This window comes from Copidosoma floridanum, unplaced genomic scaffold (genome assembly GCF_036245765.1).
Source record: "Copidosoma floridanum isolate Cflo_tuat_1 unplaced genomic scaffold, Cflo_Japanese_pri ptg000034l, whole genome shotgun sequence".
In the NCBI taxonomy this organism is placed as follows: Eukaryota; Metazoa; Arthropoda; class Insecta; order Hymenoptera; family Encyrtidae; genus Copidosoma; species Copidosoma floridanum.
In genome coordinates, this window is record NW_028321911.1 from 3,080,376 (window position 1) to 3,101,916 (window position 21,541).

At 34.1% G+C, this 21,541-nt stretch overlaps 1 protein-coding gene across 1 annotated transcript in view; it reads left to right on the forward strand.

The window, feature by feature from the left end:
* Positions 1 to 21,541, forward strand: part of LOC106644195 (regulator of G protein signaling 7) — a 750,859-nt gene that overhangs the window by 2,633 nt on the left and 726,685 nt on the right. The window contains exon 2 of the mRNA XM_089597569.1: positions 8,428 to 8,570. The gene's annotated coding sequence lies outside the window, so the exon portion shown is untranslated. The remainder of the gene's footprint in view (positions 1 to 8,427; positions 8,571 to 21,541) is intronic.

Here is a 21,541-nt window from a genome sequence, read left to right on the forward strand (position 1 = left end):
TTAAGTATTTAAATTAGTAATTATCTTTCACACGGTTCCATCTCTGTTATTTAGTTCAACAGCCTCTTAGTATGCATCAGACTAGAATTAAATAAAAAAACAGTGTAACTTTTAAAGGTTATCTCTTGGTATACGTATACTCTAACAAAGGCATCTGGGTAAAATGCTTCAGAAATTTAAGCACGTTAGGCTTTTTTGTCTCACAAGGTTGGATGTGTATTAACACCTAGACTAGTTTAGTAGCTTAAAAGACCTGGATATTTACATCACTCTTGCATCCCAGACTAATGTGTACTTTCTCAAAAACTGGATTGTAAATGATGAATGAAACCGTGAAAATAATTGAGTTTCAAATTTTTTATAAAATTATAATATTTTAAACGTTTATTACATAGTTAAATGTTATGTTGACAGCATCGCTAGAAAATAGTAAAATAATACAACTTATATATTATACACTTAATGTTTGCTATAAGTTTATATGGATAGCGAAGTTTGCTTTCGCCTAATCAAGAAAGTGCCAGCCTTAGTATCCTACGGACTAAGTTGAAATCTTACAATTCTGTATGTTCTCAAATATTTGATAAAAGTTAAAAGAAATAGTTACGGTTGATTTTTTAATAATACATTCTGATTCAGATTGTTACAATGAACTTCAGTTAGTAAAAACAAACTTTGTTCACCAATTTATTCATAAATTTTTAATTGTCTTTAATCGTTTTTTATAAAAAAATCCTTTAATTTATTTAATGGCTAATTTTGTAAGAATCAATTAAAAGTAACATTATATACGCATATTAATGCATGTTAAAATAAAACGTATCAATACCAATAAGAATTATAAATTTATTATGATTTATCTATTATACCTAGTATAAAAGCTAACATGATTTAAATGAGAAAACTTTTTTATCAATTTTTAATTGGTTTCTTTTAATACACGGTTTCATGCTCATCCTGCCCGAAAGTACGTCAACCTCATACCGTATATAAGTAAACTATCCCACTTTGTTCCTTGCAGAAAATTTATATTTTTGTTAACATCATTTTTAAGAAAATTTACTAGAATCCATAAATAAAAAAGAAGAAAGTTACTAATTTTCTCGCACCTACAAGAAATGAAAGTTTAACAAAAGTTGAGATTTAAGAGAGAATCCTTTGAAATATGTTTAAAAAGAAATTTTGCTTTTAAAAACAGACTTATCTGGAAGACTGCAGCCACACGTGTAATAAAGTAAGGTAAATGTCCCTATTATTATCCTAAATTTTATCATACTTGATTCTTTGATTTTTCTTCCTAACTGTGAGCTTTAACAGTAGCAATTTTGGCATAAGCTGGTAAGCTATAAAGTTACCATTATTGCTCTAATTTTTTAGTATGGTTCTTAATTGTTAAAATAGTTTATTTCATAAAAAGGTTATAAGACTAAAATAAACACAATTATGAAATGTTGCACCTATTGTTTCATATTATGTCCCTATTTATAAAACATTTTAAAAATTGTAAACTTAGTATAATATTTTAAGACAATTGAAATTTTTTTAATTGCATAATACTATTTTATTTAACTCAAATAAGTATACTGTTTATTTGCTCACTAGAAGTATATAATTACTCGTGGAAGTTTGGCGCCATAATACGTAAAATTCAAAAGATAGGTTATGTACTACTTTAACCTTACGGCATAAATTGTGCATTCCACACTTTCGAAGTACTTAAGGTTTTCAACACTATGTAACTATGTAATAGAATACCAGTCGTAGTGTCGCATTTGACCCTAGGAAGATGTGAAAACATGGATATGGATATGTGCTACTATTTTTTAGTGCGTTCTGAAACATGCAACACGAAAAAATTTAATTTCTTAAAATTTTGAAAAAGTTGACCTTACATATAGTAGTTGTGTACTCAGTAAATAAGAAATGAGAAATTGCATATCATATTTTTTATTAATAAAAAATGTTTATTAGTGTAGAAAAAGTACCTAAAATATTAAACTAAAAAATATTTACGTGATTATTCATTGCAAAGAGTGCTGTTCATCGCTCTATACAATAGTAATATGTCGTTTGTAGCAGCTATAGTAAGAAATAAATGTTGTACATGCGATTTTATTTAAAAATCTTAAAAAAGTTCCGTTTACAGTCGTACCACCTACGGTAGTAGATTGATGTCGATTATTATTAACATGTTAATGTAAGAAATCGTGAAGAAAGTCTATTAAGGGCTGTGAATTTTATTTTTGAGATTAACATTCAAATCACCAGAAATAATCATAGGCAAACAATTGTAATTTTCTTGCAATGCAGTAGAACCAATATCTGAATATGGTAGCAAATTAAATCGCAAAAAGAGAATGATTTCATGAATCTTAGTATGTGGTAAAATATAAACCATAACGTGCTTAAAAAGCAAGGTTATATTTTAACGTGTCAATTGTAACCGACGGACCCAAACTAATGCACATGCATGGATGGATAACAACTGTTATCTTTCTCAGTCTCTTCCTGTGGCTTGTAGACTACTCGCCTCACCTCTGAACTAGACAGAAATATATTTTTGCAAGGGGGCAGCGTACACACTCAGCACTGGCTACTTATTGGCCACCAGCCCTGTCCACAGCATGTGTTGTGTGTGTGTGAGAGAGAGAGAGAGAGAGCACAGTATTAGTATATCTACATAGGCACGACAGAAAAAGCGTTATGCTTTGAAAATTTTCACTGCCCAAGCAGAAATCCAAATCTCGTATAGAATGTTTTCATATCAAAAATAAGTCACGCTTCCGTAATTTTTTTGAAAACATGTTATTTGCAAGCTCTTACCATACAATACATTTTCACTTGTAATGCCTTTCCAAAATGGCACGATCACTGGTTTTTTTTTTCTTTCAATTTGCACCAAATGTGCAAAACCAGCTATAAATTTCACGAGGACGTCCCAACTAATGATAATGTGTTTAAAAACTTCAGGTTTTAATAAGCTATCGAAAGAACGCTAAATTTTTTGCATCTTCACTTGGTAAGCAATGCAAAAAATAAATAAAATTATCGCGGGCACAAAGTTAATTGAAAAAACATTTAATTTCTTGTGCTTACCATGATTAAGTTATAACGAATTTGAAATATAGACAATAGCGATTTCGGATGCATTAGAGGAAAATTGTCGCTTGTTTGCCAAAAGTGTAGTTTGAATGAAAATCAGTACAGAAAAAAAGTACTGCACTCAGGCGCATTGTACCCGTTTATTTTATATATATATATATACATAGAGACTACTAGGTAGAGATTAGAGGTACTTCTTTCTCTTTTGCTCCTATACGAGCTGTGATGAGTTTCGGAGCGGTCTTTCCTACACATGTGACCATAGCGAACTCGGACGTCCGAAATAAAGAAGTCCACAATAGCTCTGATTGGCTCTTCCCATTGCGGATGGTCTATTGCGGAGCTCTATTGTATATGTACTACGGGAATGCACCCTTAGACTAGCTTTCCTCTAGAAGAAGTGTTGCATGAGTGGTAGCATAGGGTTCCAGCACCCAGGTTTATGCTGGATAACCAGAGCAGAGCATGGTCGGGCTAAAAATCATGCCTGCACACGCGTCCCTTGGAGCGGCTAATCGAGTTCAGACATAAGCATTTTACATGAAGTAGCTGAGCAAAGCTGTTTAAAGAGAATGGGAAAACCATAAATATGTTTTGTGATCATTTTATTGATACACATAAGATAATATCACTTCTCTTATGCAATGGTGAACAAAATTAGTTGACTGTAATCGACAACTTAGTTTGATTGGTATAAGAATTGGTTCTCCCAACAATTTTCCTGAAACTACACTGAGTCCAGCTGCTGCTTCGGTGGCTAAGGTTGCTGCTAATACCACTTCTGTGAAAAAAAAAAAAAAAATTTTAAGAAACATTTATTTGTGAAAAATAAGTAGGAAAGATCTTATAAAATAAAATAGTATCTACCCATCACTGTTGTAGTTGCTCAATTGCAAAGGTACGAGTATGAATCAAAGTGTCCCCGTCTGCTATTAGCAACAAAAGAGCAAGTGATGAATCTTTTTACACGAGAAAAAGTCTGCCCAAGCATATTAGCTTACATTTGTACACTTATTGATGTGTGGTACTAAAATTTTTCACTCTTACTAAATTTTATTTGAGTGTACATTAGCTTAACAACTGCGAAGGCATAAGCTAATGGTCTTGTTGTCCAAAATTGTTACTTGTCGAGCGACAGAATTTTTTACCTCTTTCTTTAGGTCTGTATGTATTTTTAGCTTGTATATGCCTTGAACGCGTTACTCAGACATTCGCATCTTACCTGGAATAGATAAGCAAAGCGGCTTAAGAAAATGGGGATACGAAATTAACACCAATAAATACGTTTTCTAATCATTTTATCAATACATATATAATAATATCACTTTTTCTATGCGGCGGTGAACAAAATTGGTTGATTATGATCGCCAACTTTATAAAACTTTATGAGAACCGGTTCCCCCAACAAGTTATTCTGAACCTGCACTGAGTCTGGCTGGTGCTTCAGTGGATAAGGTTTTTTATTATTTTCTTTTTTTTACTTTTAAAAATCCACTTTATATAAAAATATCTTATCTGTTAAGCCTTATTTTGTTTTAATATATATTTTTTTAGTTGCTGCAGCATTTTTCACACCGCAACTGGCTGATTTAAACATATGATTTTTATACGTCACATCAATCATGTTAAGTTGTTCTAGAGACAGACATTCTTTACAGTTGCGAATCAACCTAAAAGGGAGAAAAAAGTCCTTCAAGTTTTATTTACTATCTTTTATTTGTTACACACTGAATTTTATGAATTATTTATCTATTGAGAAGCACTTCATGAAACCATTTCGTTTTTCCAAGTTATTTAACAAAAATAATGGACTAAAAAATAATGATTAAATCTTTGTGTCCAATCTGGGGCCTGAAGGATACTATGGTAAGGACGATCTAACTATTGATTTTTATCTTTATTTACAGGCCTTAGCTGACGTCAGGGTTTGGGGAGGGGGGGAGGCTTGAAAAGGAATACTGTTGGTGTAAAATCTTTTTCTTCTAGAGGTAGAATTGCTACCTTTTCAAAAATGAATTCGTTAAATACAGTTTCAAAGCCTTGAATATCAATCACATATTTAACCATCTTCAATCTTGTACGACTAACAGACAACTAACAATAAGAGGCACTTATAATTTTTTTTTATGCACTATACGTGTATAATAGGTCTTTCATTTTACTATTACTAGGTTGTGCCGTTATCTATGTTACCGGACAGCTTGAAACATATGTCAAAGCATCGTAGGAATCATTTGAGGACGTTAGCAATCGGTGTCTGCAACTTGGAGTGACTTTTTGATAACTCTGCTAAAGCTGACCATGTAAAAAATTTTGTGATTTATTATGAAACAATGCGAGTAGAATATCAACAACTGTTGAATGGTGAAAATACAAGAAAATTTCAGGATGAATTTAATAACTGTTTGATAGTACTTAAAAGCATCAAAAACATATTAGCAATCTGTGAAATTGTCGTCACGCATTAAGCAAAAATTACGAAATCTTCAGTGTCTCACAAAAACTTTTTTAGAAACATTTTTTTTTTTAAATTGGAAACTCAAGGACATGGTCTTGGTACTACATCAAGGTATAATGACTATGCTTCTGTTATGTGGAAATAACTTGATACTGTGTTTTAAAATCGCATAAAAATTGGCTTTATTGTAAATAGCAGGCACTGGAATGTGGGAATATTTCTCAACTCTCCAGAAAAAGAGTTTGTTTTCAAAGTGTCAGAAATTCTAAATAAGCAGCATGCTTTAAAAATTAATGCAGTTTTAGCAGCAGAATTTGTCTTTGTAAAAAATTATACAGAGACTACTGAAAATAAGTACTTTAAAACTAAGTCGGAATATACTTTTCATACAACTGATTTGCATGAATGGTTTGAAAAGAATGTTTAGAAACCTATTGCTATCGACATGGATGAATTTCAAGAACGAGATTCCACATGAAATTCACCAGTGCTTTAAATGGGCCATTTTGATGGCAGTACATCATGCCAGTAAAAATGCGAATCAGGTCTCAAATTACAAAATATGTAACAACTATTACGATTTTACAGGGATAATATTTTTAGTGTAATCCAAGCAAGTACCGAAGTTTGAAAAACAAAATAGTATTTTAGTTTATGTTTTTTTTAGGAAAGAGAAAAAACACTTTTAAGACTTTTCCTTTTTATTTGACAGCTAAAAAAAAGCCTAAATATGTAAATTTGTTACCTAAAAAAAGTTAGTATATAGAATCGGATAATAAGGAATAAACATAAAAAACGAAAATAAAGTAACAACGAAGATAATGATGTGGACTTTGATTTTTTCATCGCTGAAAAATGCCATGTATGTGAAAAGTATATAAAAAATGTTGATAAAATTTACGATGATTGCTATTTTATAGGAAAGTGAATATTTTTTATTGTAGAAAACTACGGGTATTTTCCTCAAGTCTTGGTATTAAAGATTACATTGAACTGATGCATGGCCTTGATATCTGAAGTAAAAAAAAAATTCATAAATAAGTCTTAGGAGAAAATAATATTAAATTTTAATTATTCTTTAATTTCAGATATCACGGCCCTACATGTAATGAATGTAATCTCAAATACCAAGACTTGCGAACAATACCCGTAGTTTTCTACAACCTAAGGTACTATAATGCGCATTTATTTGTACAATAACTCGGTACTCGTTTTCCTAGAAAAGTAGAAGTAATACCTCAGATAAAAGAAGAACATATATTTTTTTTACAATATATATATTAGGGGAACGAGGATTAACTTACGTTTCATTGACTCTTATGAATTTTTACTCTTATTACTCGATCAGTTAGCATCCTATTTGGAACAGCATAGTTTTATAGAGACTACTTTCAGTCAAGACGATAAATACACTATAGATTAAATTAAATTGCTTAAAAAAAAGGGGGTGTTTTCATATGATTATGTAATATTAATTGACAAACTCTAAGAAACTGTGCTTCCATCAAAAAATACTTCTTATAGCATATTATGTGACGTACATATAAGAACTGAGGATAATATACTTTCTCTAACAATATGGAAACCATTTAATGTAGAAAATGTTGGACAGTAATTAAAAGTATACTTTGAGACAGATATGCTCCAATTAGCAGAAGTTTTTGAAAACTTTGGAAATAATTGTCCAGATATAAGCAAATTAGTTTCTGCTAACTATTTTAGAACAAAAAGCTTGTTTTGGGATGCTATGTTGAAGAAAAGAACTAAAGTAAGTTTAAATATGTACACAAATAGTTGAAACATTAAAGAATAAATTTACAATTTTTTTCACGATTTCGCTAGAACTCTTTACTGACATTGACATGTTTAATGTTTATCAAAAAAGCATAAGAGGAGGAATAAGTCACTGCTGGAACAGATATGTCACAGCAAATAACCACTATTTGCATGATTACAGAAAAAATAATGTTGAAAAATATATAATCTATTTGGATGTGAACAATTAATATGGTTGGGCTATGACTCAATGACTTCCTTATTGTGGATTTGAGTAAGTCAAGATCGTTTGCAAACAATCTCACGATTTTTATAAAATTAGCGATAAAAGTAATTATTGTTACATTTTAAAAGTAGATTTGGCTTATTCAGAGGTGCTCCATGATTCTTATAAGGACTACCGTTCTGCTCTAAACACATTTGAGCTACAAACTCAAAACAGAAAAAATTAATGACTACATTACACAATAAGCATAAACATGTACTTTACAATGAAACTCTCAATTCAGCTAAAAATTATAGATTAAGAGTACCAAGAAGTCATTGGGCTTTAAACTTTAAGCAATGTAAATGGCTCAAGGAGTATATAGATTTTAATAGTAACAAAAAAAGCTAGTCATGAGTTTGAAAAAATGCTGTTCAAATTTTTCCATAATACTATTTTTGAAAAAACAATGGAGATTAAAAGAAAGTGAATCAATTTTAAGCTTTTACACGGTTTGGATGGGCAAAACAGTGCAGGCACGTATATTGCTAAATCCAACTTTTGTAGCTGCAATGTTTTTGATGAAAATTTCGTAGTGACTTAATTACAGCGATTGAAAGTGCTGATAAGAAAGCTCACATACATTGAGCTTAGTGTATTGGATTTGTCGAAAACCCTTGTACACTGCTTTCATTAAGATTATATAATGTCTAAGCGAAAAAATGATTGTAAACTGTTGCATACTAATACAGACAATTTAATGTATAATATTAACAGCTACGATATTCATAAAGTTATAAAAGTTTCTTGTTCATCAAAAATACAACTTTTTTTTCTGTAAAGTAGTACGATTGACCATCTGAGGTAAGCTTATATTTAATTCTAGGAGGACCTTGACGACCACCTTAAGATTCAGCTGATCTACATACTAATACACTTATGCCCATTCGAATACTGAAGTTAAGCTAAGAAATTTTAAATAAAGCAATTTAAACTAACGGTATGCATCCACCTTTTGTCTTGGCATGGGTAAGTTTTAATAATGGAGCAATAACATCATTGAATTTTTTTCTGTTGTAGATATAAAAAGTCTTATTTTTATCGAATTTTCTTATATGTGCACTTGAAGTTCTTAAGAAATTTTTGTATTGAGCTAAATTATCTCCTGTCATGTATGCTTTATCAGTATGCTTTTCAATGAGTGACTCCATCAAACCATTAGTCATTGGATAACTTAGATTCTTCATTTGATTTTAAATTTGATTATTTTTGAAAGGAATGGGTGAATCACCGAGTACATATTGTCCATTTTTTGTCCTCTTTTCCCATGAATTCAATCTGATTGTGGCTTATTTTTTCTGAGGCAACAAGTATTTTTATAGATAAATTTATGAATAACGTTTCATTCAGGACGTTCATCACACATAGCGTTGTTTGTACGATCTTCCTGAAATTTCAACAGGATGCTCGTAATGATGTGAGAAAGTCCCATGTTAAATTTGAGATCGTTTTACAACGCTGTTTTTTAAATACCGGATGTTTAAAAAACTTCAATGTAACACGTTACCTAATGGACGAGTCACATAAAAATAGAATGCATAAGAAAATGGTATGTAGGATTTTTTCAATTTTTTTTGCATGCTGCAATACCATAATACTGGTATTAATTATTTTCAATTTTGAGAGAGATCGACAAGGTACTTCTGTAATTAAATAAAGAAAACGGTGTCAGACGCATATATATAGGTATACAAACGCATTCAAAACAGTTGCAGGCTCTGCCGCATGCTCGTTCTTCTTTTACTGCACTCTCTACATTCCCCCTCTAACTGTGATGAACGTCCTTGATATTATGCGTTGAATCATTATTATGATAACTTTTCTCAGCATCAGTATCATTGTTTTTAATAACATCATTGGATGAAATCGTATCTTTATCATCTTTGTTACTTGAAGCTGATTGAAACATCAATGTGTCGATATTTCTTTTTTCCTTTTGTTTTAAAGGCTTCAAAGGCTTCAAATGCTCTTCGTATTGAGATTCGAAACTTCGTGGTATATTTTCTTTCTTATTTGTTTCATAGATGATCTTATAAAGTAGATTAGTAATAGGCTTGGTAGTCTCACTAATTTGTTTTTTAAAATTTGCTTTTCTTAGTTTTAACATTTGATGCTAACATTTAACAGCTTCCCTCGCTTTTTTAATTTGTTGAAAAACGTGTTCTTCCTTATGAAATGCATTAATGGTTACCACTCGAAGAATAACCAAAGACTGATGCTAACTTCATATAGGAGAGTAACATTTATTACGAAGACGTCAAATCCTCTCTTATATCTACCATTATCCACCTTTTTCTCCTTGTCTATTACGACAAATCCATGTTTTTCAACCCCCTAACATTTAATATATAATTTTTTAAAGTTATTATACGTCATATCAATATTAATATTATCATTAAACATATGTTTTGAATTTATTTCATCTTGTTAAATAATTACTAAGAGGTTAAAATTATCTCAGACTAAATGCTTTGGAACATAAATATAAAACTGACAAAGATAGAAGCAGTCAAAATTTTTGTGACGCCACTGACGCTACTAGTAAGGAAAAGCTTTCTCCAGACAGTTTTATAGATGTATATTATACGACTGGCACTACAGGCGTGGCATGGGGTTTGTTTTTCGCTGACGTCGCATGACCAGAGAGGCAAGGGGACTTAAATCAATTATCCAGTAATCCAATAACCCCGAGTATTTGTAAATAAAATTGGCGTAAAGTTTTGTGCGTAATTTAAATATAATTACCAACATTGCTTGGCTAGCAACATTAACTTTTTTCGCAGACCTCAAGTGACCCAATTTTTTTCTTTAACAGAAAGTTAGTTAAGGAGCCTCTTATTGACTGTGCCTTCTTAGTTAATTTACTCTCTTTTTTTCTTTAATTTTTTTCTTGCTAACAACTTGAAATTATAATATTAAAAAGGTTAAAAGGAGTGTATAGTAAGTGAGGTTTTTTGAACAAAAACTGTTGAAACTTTATTTGAAACATGTACCGTTAAAAAACGCACACTATAAGCTTACATATGAGCGTATATAAATTCTAAAATGTAATATTCTATAGCAATTTCTAAACTTACAACTTTTAATCCACAAAGCTTAAGCGAATATAAAAGTTAAGAGATTGTATTATTCACACTGCTTAACAAAATTTATAAGCTTAGGATTTACATCAACAATTAAACACCACTTGGTTTTTCTTGAGCAAACATTTTTTATTTATATACTTGTCAATATTTTGTCTCATCATAGAGACCTTCTCAAGACTCTCACTTTTTGACGCAGAGCCTACCTACAGTTTATAATTGAAAAAGCTCTTTCCTTTATTGATAAGATGCTCTGTGTATAAAATAAAACTATTGGTCTATAGTGCGTGAAGATTTGCATAAAAAAGTGAGAGTCTTGAAAAGGTCTTCATGATGAGACGAAAAATTGACAAGTATATAAATAAAAAAATTTTGTTCAAGAAAAACCAAGTGGTGTTTTATTGTTGATGTTCACCCTACACAATGTTAGAGTTATCAAAAAACGAGCAAGTGGAAGTTCCGAGGGAGTTACTCTTTCAAATGTTTATAGGTCTTCGAGATAATAAAAAAATTTTGAAAATAGTTTGCAAAATATTGTTTTTATTTAACTATATCGTAAAACAACCAATAGTTTAAAACTAAACGTTAAACACAATATTTCAATATCCTACAACGTCATTAATTCTGCTTAATTTAAAATTTATATCATTTAAAAGTATTTCTAAGCAGTACGTAGTTGACTTTACAAATACCATTTTTTAATTTTGTTCTGAAAATAAATTGTCAACGGCAGAATAAGGATTTCCTGTAACATTTTTCGGTAATGTTGGGTAACATCGGTGTATCCACATTAAAATTTTTTTTTCCCCTTTCTTTAAAACTTTCCGTGCCGATCTTATAACACTAAACGCAGGGGCCAATGTGTATCTGCAAAGAGGTGAATCACCTACAAGATTGCTCGTAGCTAAGATACTACGCCCATGCATGACTCACATACATGCACGCTGGCCCATGCTGACCAGAAAAGAAATCAAATGAAATACTTTTCAAGGCGTAAAATCATAAAATAACTTTAAAGAAATAACAGATGCAAAAGGTTAACTGGAAACAGCTGCGCTAGGATGTAATATTAGATATTGATATATATAGATTGAGTATGTTCAAAACTAGGATAACTTAGAGTTAAGACCCATAGACTATGGCTAATACAACCTGTACACGCTACACCATTAGCCAGCAACTTACATAAACCTACAAAAGCAATCTTATTGACTTTTAAGAAATTATCCGATTTTTACCATTCATGTTCACAGGCTCATGGTTTACTGTACAACCCTTTTGTATTGCATTAACAACTTCATAAACATACTGCAATAGTCCACATTGTAATCTTGTTAAAAACTGTCACTGTTTCAAATGTAAAGGACGACGGGAAAGTTATGGCACTTCCCCCTTTTCCTGACACAGAGATATCGAGAGAGAGTCTGCACTCTTGCCCCCAACACGGGTAACGGAATTCTCGATTTTCCAGGGCACCCTGAGCCGACTTCCTCTCCTACGACAAGCATAGAAAGCCATAATTGACAAAACGCTACTAACATTTCGAAATACATTCACAACTAACAACGAATGAAAACTATTGGTAAACCTAAGTGAGTTAACAATATAATAGTTCACTAAAAAAAAAACAATAGTGTTTTAACCACAAAAATCGCTGTTGTTAATTAATCATTCATGATTATTTATCAGTCCGATCAATGCTCACGTGTATAGGTGTAACTAGTGGAAATTCTAGCAATTATTATAGTTATTAATATCTAAAATTAACTACTACTAAAACTATTATTAATACCACGAGATGCTGAACATCTATTCAATCAAACCTAAATATTAAGCGATTTTCACCGCTCTTTTTGCATTGGGCTCGATTAAATGGGTGAACATTGGTTACTATTCGTTAATAATGATAATACCACATCTTAACGTTAATATCAAGTTATGATAAAATCTTGTAACTTTTTGATGTAAAAGAGAAAGGAAGGGCATGCGTAAGTGAAGCACCTTCCCTTCTCTTGACGCATAGAGGAGAACAAGCTGGATGTGGGATGTGCCAATTTCTGAGTGGCTAAACTAGAGCAGTTCTAGCCAATTAGATTTTCGGCTGTTATCTTTTCATCATAATTTTTCCCCTTGCAGCGAGCCCTGAAGAGGTGAGCGGGAGCTAACGTGTATATATATACACACACATATCGTATAAAATAGCATGAGGGGATTTTTTGGCAAACTTAAGTAAAAAACAATACTCGTTAGAACCAATTCTTTAATGACACAACAAAAAAAATGTACATTGCATGTAATACATAATAACATGTTATACATAATTATAATCATAAAATATAATTTGCACACATGTAGTGTTTCTCATTTATTTCTACTGATAAACAAAGCTCATTGATTGCTAGATTATCGTACTCCATCCAAATACCTTTAGCAGATTTTAAATTGCAAACGTAAGCGTTATAATGATCGCTAAATAGTATTTCTTCGTAAATACTTAGATAAAAATAGGTTTTTCCGTTTATCGTTAATATTTTTTTTATTTTACCGAACTCTACATCAGTTTCCAATAAATTAACAACAACGTACATACCAGCTTTATAAACAATGTCACAAATTTCAACTTTTTTCTCTTTCAAAGTAGATATATTAACACTTGCACACTTATTTACTTAATCTTTAGAATTCAGCATGTAACAAAGTTTAAGTATTTCTTTTTTCGCTATAGTTACTAGTAAATTTTTCGACGAGCTAGTAGATTGTACAATATTTTTTATATCTTTGTGTCTTCCCTCGAACCGCATTTCCCAATAATGAATACACGGACCATTTAACTCTAAAATTCGTGGATAGTGCACTAAGAAATAAAATTTTGGTTGCAACGGACCAATTGTTTCCACGTATAATTCATTGTGCAACTTTACTAGTTGCTCCAGAGTTTTAATGTGTGATTCAACTAATCTTGGCGACATAAGAATATCAAAAATTTTGCGCAAATAAATGAATAGCTGCCAATAACGATCATTTTCGGGAACTAAGTGGCCCACAATCAGTGGAAAGTATCTGATCAACGTTATCATCTCGGAGGCGCTCATTTTAAAATCAAATCGATGCTTTATTGAATTATAAGTGATTTCAGTTGGTGTATTTTTTACTAATGAATAATTAAAGTTTTGTATTAAATCTGAGCGCATGCATATCAGCAGGTAGCGCGGGAAAGCAACGGGCCACGAGGCAATTTTGTACATATATATACATAATATACATATAACATACTTGCCACAGCGACTTGGCAGTCAGCTCGCTCTGTCAGGGCTCGCTGCGAGCCCTGAAGCGGCGCGACGCGCGCTCAATCAGTAGGCATGCCGTCAGCAGTGTGATTGGGCGAGAGAATGTCTCTGTAGGGTGATCGGCCGTGCCAGTCTTTTTTCCGTGCAGTCTACTGTGAAGTGAGGTACAGTCACAGTTTAATTTTCACCCTCGAACGGTTGACTAGGTAGCTAGAGTCCGCCTCTGCTATCTCACGGTCCTCCACGAGTGCGGTTTTCAATCTCCGATCTCGGACACCTCGCGCTGGTTCATTCCGCTGTACGCTGTATATCAAAAAATAAAAGTAAGTCGAATTCAAATGCAAAGTGACAAGTTCTTTTTTTTTCTTGGTTCCAAACGTGGACGTGTTTTTGTTAGAGTTTAAAATTTGGTATCGCTAAATACCACGTTACAAGATTAAATAGACAAATAAGTCCTCACGTAAAGTCTAGGACAATCACATTTACTCCGGATGGTACTGGTGGATCCTAGACCGGTCACGAACTTAAACCATTTTTGCCCCCTTGTGTAACATCTAGAGTATAACTACCTTTGCTCGTTACGGTACTGGTAACCTCTAGATCGCGAACGGAATACGGTACGACACGTCACACCAGGTATCCTCGATAAATCCAAGGCGCGCCGCGAATAAGTGCATCACATTATTGCTCGACAACCGCGTCGATTTAATCAAAACGGTCACCCTCACCCCCTTGAAAATACTCAGACAAGAAAAATAACTACCTTTTAGCCCCGCGTCCCACCTACGCGCCCAGTACGAGTGCCGAGTTGTTAAGCGAAAGCTTAGGCTCGAATAGTACGTTGTGCCAACGTAACAGTTAAGTTATGTTCTTCAATCAGCTTTTTCAAATTTGATCTACTGATTTTTTTTACTAGAGTCATACTTTCTAATGAAACAGTTAACTCATTTACTATAAATCCTTTGTACTTATTAACTAACGTTACTGCACACTTGATATGACGTAGTCTTTCATTCGCACATACTAAAAAGGTACAGTGCTGTATGAGATTGGTTCAATCATACTTGTTTCTTTTTCTTATTTCCATCTCGTCCGTTGATAGTTTCATTCTTATCAAAGATTACTGATTTTATTTCGTAAGATAATGTATTTATCATCTCGATATTACCCACTTGTATGCGTTCTATTTCTTTGATGTTTTTATCAGAAAAGTAACCACTTATACAAGCAAAACAATCTTTTAATTCGCTCCATGCATGTGCATTTATAGTTACACCTCCTGTAAACTTACATTAAGATAGCTGCAGCAATAGCTTGAAACACTGATAATATTTATTACAGTGAAGCTCTACGATGATTTTTTCGTAGCTGCCTTGTTGAATGAATATGAATGCAGTTATAACTTTGCAGTGGGTATTAAAGCACTTTTCTTGTCTTATTGATTTTCCGTAAGATTAATTAAATCTGCTGGATATTTAGCACTATCACGCGATAAAAAATGCATTTCTCGATTCAACGAGCCATTTTTTACAGATTCGTGTGACACAGTTAATCTAAATTAAAAATCACTTTATCGACGAAAATTTGCAGGCACTGCATACATTATCTATGTCAGATATTATCTAAGTTGTTGGAAAGACCAACGGGTCTTTACAAATGTGAAACCCTTGCGTTTGAAAACTTGTATAGCTGTTGCACTCTCCTATCCCAAGATTTTCATATTCGATGCAATCTTCCACTTAAATTTTTTTAGCAAAATGCAATTCATAAAGAGAGATAGTACTTCCTTCATTTTTATCATATAAAGGAGGCTCAATACCTAAATGAGGTTACCGCTTATTTCCAAAAATGTGACCTGACGTTAAATAATAATTTTGTTAACTTAAGTGCAAAGTTTCAAGTACGGTTACCAGTGAAAATATTGATAAAACGCTGTTTAAAGCTCAATTTTTTTTAAGTAATGATCAGCCTCTAATGAAAGCTACTGAGCTCTCCATCGGAAATTGCATTATTTAGACCATAAAACACCGTTTCCTGCACAAAAAATTAATTAAAGATAGTTTAAACTATACCCTATCGATTGATCACGAAAACAGTACAGGTTGCCTGTCATTCTAAAGATTTTGTTATTTAAATTTTAATGTTATTTATTCATTGTCAGTATGTAAGAACGCACAACATTTAAAATGAATTACGAATTCAGTGTAAAATAGTGACATTTATAACTAAATACTAATAAGACAGAATTACATATATTTGCAAAAAAATTCGATGAGACAGTACGAAGTAGCTTTTTTTATTGTTAATGTTAAGCTTTTCAAATAACAACGAGCTGTTCACAACATAGTTATTTTTATAGACATTTAAGAAATAGGATATTTAATACTAAATGTAGTGTTGAAGGTACAAAAGTTTATTTTTTTAATTAACTGCATATACTAGCTATAACTTTAAGACTCAAAAGTTCGAAGGCAAGTAAACTTTCAGTATTTATATACTAATAAAATACAAGGATTGTACAGTTATAATACGATAAATAAACTGAGAACAGGGTCCTGGGTTCGTCTGCTAAAATAGAAATATTTCAAAGAGATATGTGCACAGTGCATGTTACCAGTGAGACTAAAATGGTCGTTATTGTAGCATTTTTTTCTTGAAGACCTGAGGTATTGAGCCTCCTTAAATACTGCAGAAAAACTTGCCAAACATGCTTAAACCTCAAAGACATTTTTCGTTTAGTTACTCGAAAAATATCTGCGAACAGTTGTAGAAAAAAGTAAGTGACGACAGCAGATGTGTGCAATTTTTCCTCAGCTGCAATAGTTTTTAATCTTTTTTAAAATATGAAGAAGAGTGAGTATTCGCGGTGGAAGTGAGCGAACGTTCCTTAGGTGCAGTATTTTACTACCATACTGTAACTGTAGAATCTTATCTCCCTCGAAAACTAGTTGTTTAACTCCGCAAAATGGTCAAAACAAATTTTCATTTTCCTCTTCTTCGTACGCCTCATCGATAAATACGTCGCAACGTATTCGAGTTATGTAGAGAATCGGATCATCTGTGCAAGTCGTTATCTAAGTTGTAGAGAAGATTCACGGTCTATAAAAAAGTGAAACCCTTGCGTTTCATTTTTGCCAATATGTGATTTATAAAGACAGATAGTATACCTTTTATTTTATTATGTAAAATTCTGCAGAAAAACTTATCAAACATGCTGAAACCTAAATAAATCTAACGTTTAGTCACCCGGAAAATATCTGTAAACATTTGAGAAGAAAAGTAATTGACGACAGCGTATGTGTGCAATTGTCCCTTAGCTGCAATAATTTTTAATCTTTTTCAAAATATGAAGAAGTGTAAGTAACCACGGTGGAAGTAAGCAATTTTCCCTTAGGTACAATATTTTACTACCTCACTGTAAATGTAGAATTTTTCAGACTATGATTAAAAAGGACCTATCTGACTGTGTAAACTTTTAACATTTATCATACATTGGCCGAAACTTTAGCTAAAAGGAGGGGGGAAGTATACAAGTAAGTAAGGAAATGAAGAACACGTAAAAAAAATCAGTTTTTATCTGACACTCTCAGCCAAATTATATTTTCTTGCCGTGTATTGCAAGTTTTTGGCTAGCTTCACCGTTTACTAAGTTATTTCTATGCCAATAAAAAAAAATAATAAATGAAAAATTTTAAAAATGGAAGCATCCATGATCACTGCTTTGTTCGAGGTAGTGTGTTCTTTGTCACGATGCGCGACTATCGTGTCAGAAAATTCCCGTATAGTGTACACCGACAAGTGGTTTAGTGACGTGCTGCCTGTATCCTCTGTGAACGGATTAATAGGAGTATTGCAGAAGCTCTTTATTATTTACCTAACGAAGGTTTACGCAGTCGCGTTGTACCCTCTAGATCTAACGTGTAGTCCAACAGCCATTCAAGCGGGTGGTGGAGTATTTACCGCCTAACGCTTGAAATAACGGGATGTTAAGGGGAATGTACGAGTTGTACGATAAAATTGGTAAGTAATCTTACTAATATATAAAGCAAAGTCGCTAAAAACGTTGTAATCGCTAACCGCGAAGACTACTGAACCGATTTTGCTGAAATTTTGCATACCAATTCTTGACACTTCCTAGATGGTTTTAGAATGGTTTTTATCTTGAAAAATTTAATAACAATAGCAATAAATAAGCTCAAAGCTTTGCAAAAATACGCTAGCTTTTCTCTTTAGTTCAGTAGGATCCGATAGGTGGCGTCGACACAAAATCGAAGCTACTTGCAACAGAATTGAATAAGTGTGGTTATAATAGGCCAGAGCGTCAAAGAAATTTCTGCATTTGTCTACCAGCAGTTCATCAAGCTGTATCGAGAATGTAGATGATCGTCGTGCAGCTGGGTACCCCGGTTACCGACGACGCTCTTCTCCAATAGGCAAGTGATCTAGATCTACTATCACCTTGAACCTCCTGGATTAAGTGCAACCAATAAAAAATTTATTCCAACCGATGAAGTCTCCGGTGGAGTACCAGGAGACGTGTCTAGCCAGAGCATATCCTGCTCCTACCCTTCAGAGTTATATTGCCATACCACAATCTGGCCTGGTGCCGTCAGAGAATTTTATACTCCAAATGTAAGCCAGGTAAAACAGCCCTGAGGGGCATACGCAGCCATAACGGCTTTCTTTTCAGTGGTCGTGTCCCCAACGGCATCCCCACATTTCCCCGACTAACGACGAGCGGTTGGTGATCCGGGGAACAACCCAAAGACGAGATATGTTTTGATCAGTGGCGTACCTCCCTCATGTACGGTTTCCGTCTACATCAGAGACTCCAAGGGTAAGAGTCAAGCTACCCGCAGCTGGCTCTCCATCATCAAGAATAATGATAAGGAATGACTGGAAATTTCACTACTGGCCCTTTTCAGGGCCAATGTAAGCATTTACGTTCCCTACTTAACCATTAATCTCATTGGTCCTTTTAAGGGCCACCGAAGTTTAGATTATCTTGCCAACAAATACATTTTTTGTTAATGTAGTTCGTTTATCTATACGTACACATGCTCAAAATCTTTACGCGTGTGTGTGTGTATTCATGTGTGAATGAATATTGTATGGCCTTCTGTGCGCTCGCAGTTAGTCTGCTCTATAGCGCTGCCTTGTTCACACGCTATATATACTTGCATCGCCCGTTTATGACTGTATTCTTAATATACATTAAATTTTTCATTTATTAATTATAAATATTATCAGTATTTTATTCTCACCTCACACACCTATATTCCTTTAGGTTATGGGCCCAGGTACGTTGTACTGAGGTTGTACTGAGGTTGTACTGAGGTGTAAGTGATTGTGTTAAGTGTAGAAACATTTTTTGTCACAATAGTGTGAGTGCTGAAGAGCCGAGATGGCTGGAGAAATTTCGGCAAGACGTGTGACAAAATTTAATGGCACGAATTTCCTAGGCTGGAAATTTCAGATGAACGCCTTGTTCGTCGCATATGGATTATGCGAAGTCGTCACGGGCGTTAGTGTGAAGCCAGAGAATGAACTCGGCAGAGGCTATAAAGTGGGTAAATGAAAATGCCACAGCCATGTTTTTAATTTGTTCCGCGATGGAATATGCTCAGTTAGAGAGTTTGCTTGTGCACATAACCGCAAAGGATATGTGGGACAATCTTAATTTAATATATGAGCAGAAATCCGAGTCAAACAAACTCATGCTCACGCAACGTTTTCACGCATACAAGATGGATCCGACAGACACAGTAGTGCAGCACATAGCAAAAGTGCAAAACATGGCGATGCAACTTTTAGATCTTCAAGAGAATGTTTCTAATTTTATCTATTATGGCTAAAATTCTAGCAAGTTTGTCACATAAATTTAATCATTTCCAAATGGCTTGGGAAAGCGTAGAGCCAGCTAGACAAACTATAGAATATCTCAAGGAGAGACTTATTCAAGAAGAAAATAGACTCGGTCGTGAAGACGAAGAAGCCACGGCTCTCGCGGCGTCTACTCGCAAGGCAAGAGGTACGACAGAGAGTGACTCTCAGGAAAAAAAAATAGCAAGACCGAACGAGAAAACAAAAACAAAAATAAAGACGTCGTTTACTACAAATGTCAAGAGAAAGGTCATTACGCGTCTCAGTGCCCGAAAAAGAAAAATAATAACAAGCCGAAGAATAACAATAAAGGAAAAGAAGAGAAAGACTGGGACGCACACGATTGTGCTTTAGTTATGAGTTCTCGAAATGCTGTTGTAAACAAGGAGCCAACAACTGCAGATGTTCAACGCTGTATGAACCTAAGGATGGAAGACTCATGGTTACTCGACAGCGGTGCGTCAGCACACATTACGTTTAGACGAGACTGGCTCATCGATTATCATCTGAGAAAAGAGGGCAGCACCATACTGCTAGGCGATAATGTAGAGTGCAACGTTGTCGGAGAAGGAACAGTGCTGGTCAAAAAATTAGTCAACGGTCAGTGGATCGAGACACGTATAGAGAAAGTGCTATATGTTCCGGCCGTGCGGAAAAATCTTCTCTCGATCGGTGTGTGTACTAAGAAAAATTTAAAAGTAGTATTTAACGACGACATAGTAAAAATAACAAGAGAGAATGACATCGCAAACGGCGTGAGGCTGTCGAACAATATTTACAGAATGCTGTTTCGTCCGAGAAGGTCGACACAAGAAAAAGCATTCTCGAGTTAAGTTAATGTTGCTGCTGCAAGTTTAAAGTGTTGGCACGAAAGACTTGATCATATTAACGTGCGTGCTCTCAGGCAGCTTGTGAAAAGCGGGCTTGTCAGTGGTGTGAGTGTAAAGGACTGTAGTGATTTCTTCTGTGAGGCTTATCAGCGTGGCAAAGCTCATCGACTCCCATTCGACAGCAGTAAGAAAAAGCTAACTAAGCCCGGAGAGTTTGTGCACAGCGATGTAAGTGGCCCAATGTCTACTTCTCTTGGAGGCGCGAAGTTTTTCGTCACATTTATTGACGACGCATCAGGTTACGTCAGTGTTTACACAATGCAACATAAGTCCGATGTGTTCGAGCGCTTTAAGGAGTACGAGCGCTTAGTAGCCAACAAGTTTGGTCGCCCGATGAAAATATTGCGTTCCAACAATGGGCGAGAATACTGCAACGAAATGTTGTGTAAGTACTTGAAGTCGCATGGAATAACGCACGAGACGACTGCATCTCACACGCCAGAGCAGAGCGGAAAAGCAAAGCGCCATAATTGTACGATTGTCGAATGTGCGCGTACTCTACTGCAAGTGCGTGGAGCACCAAGGCACCTGTGGGCGGAAGCAGTGAGTACTGAAGTATACACCTTGAACCGAGTTTCGCAGTCAGATTAGACAAAAACATAACCTCCTATGAAGCGTGGACGGGACAGAAGCCCGATCTCGAGCATATACGAGTGTTTGGCTCTGTAGCTTATATGCACGTGCCCAAGCAGTTTACCTCAAAATTCGATGCTCGGTCCCAGAAAGTCTACTTGGTTGGTTATGATGGAAACTCGTCGAACTACAGATTTTACTGCCCCAAAACAAAAAAAGTCAAA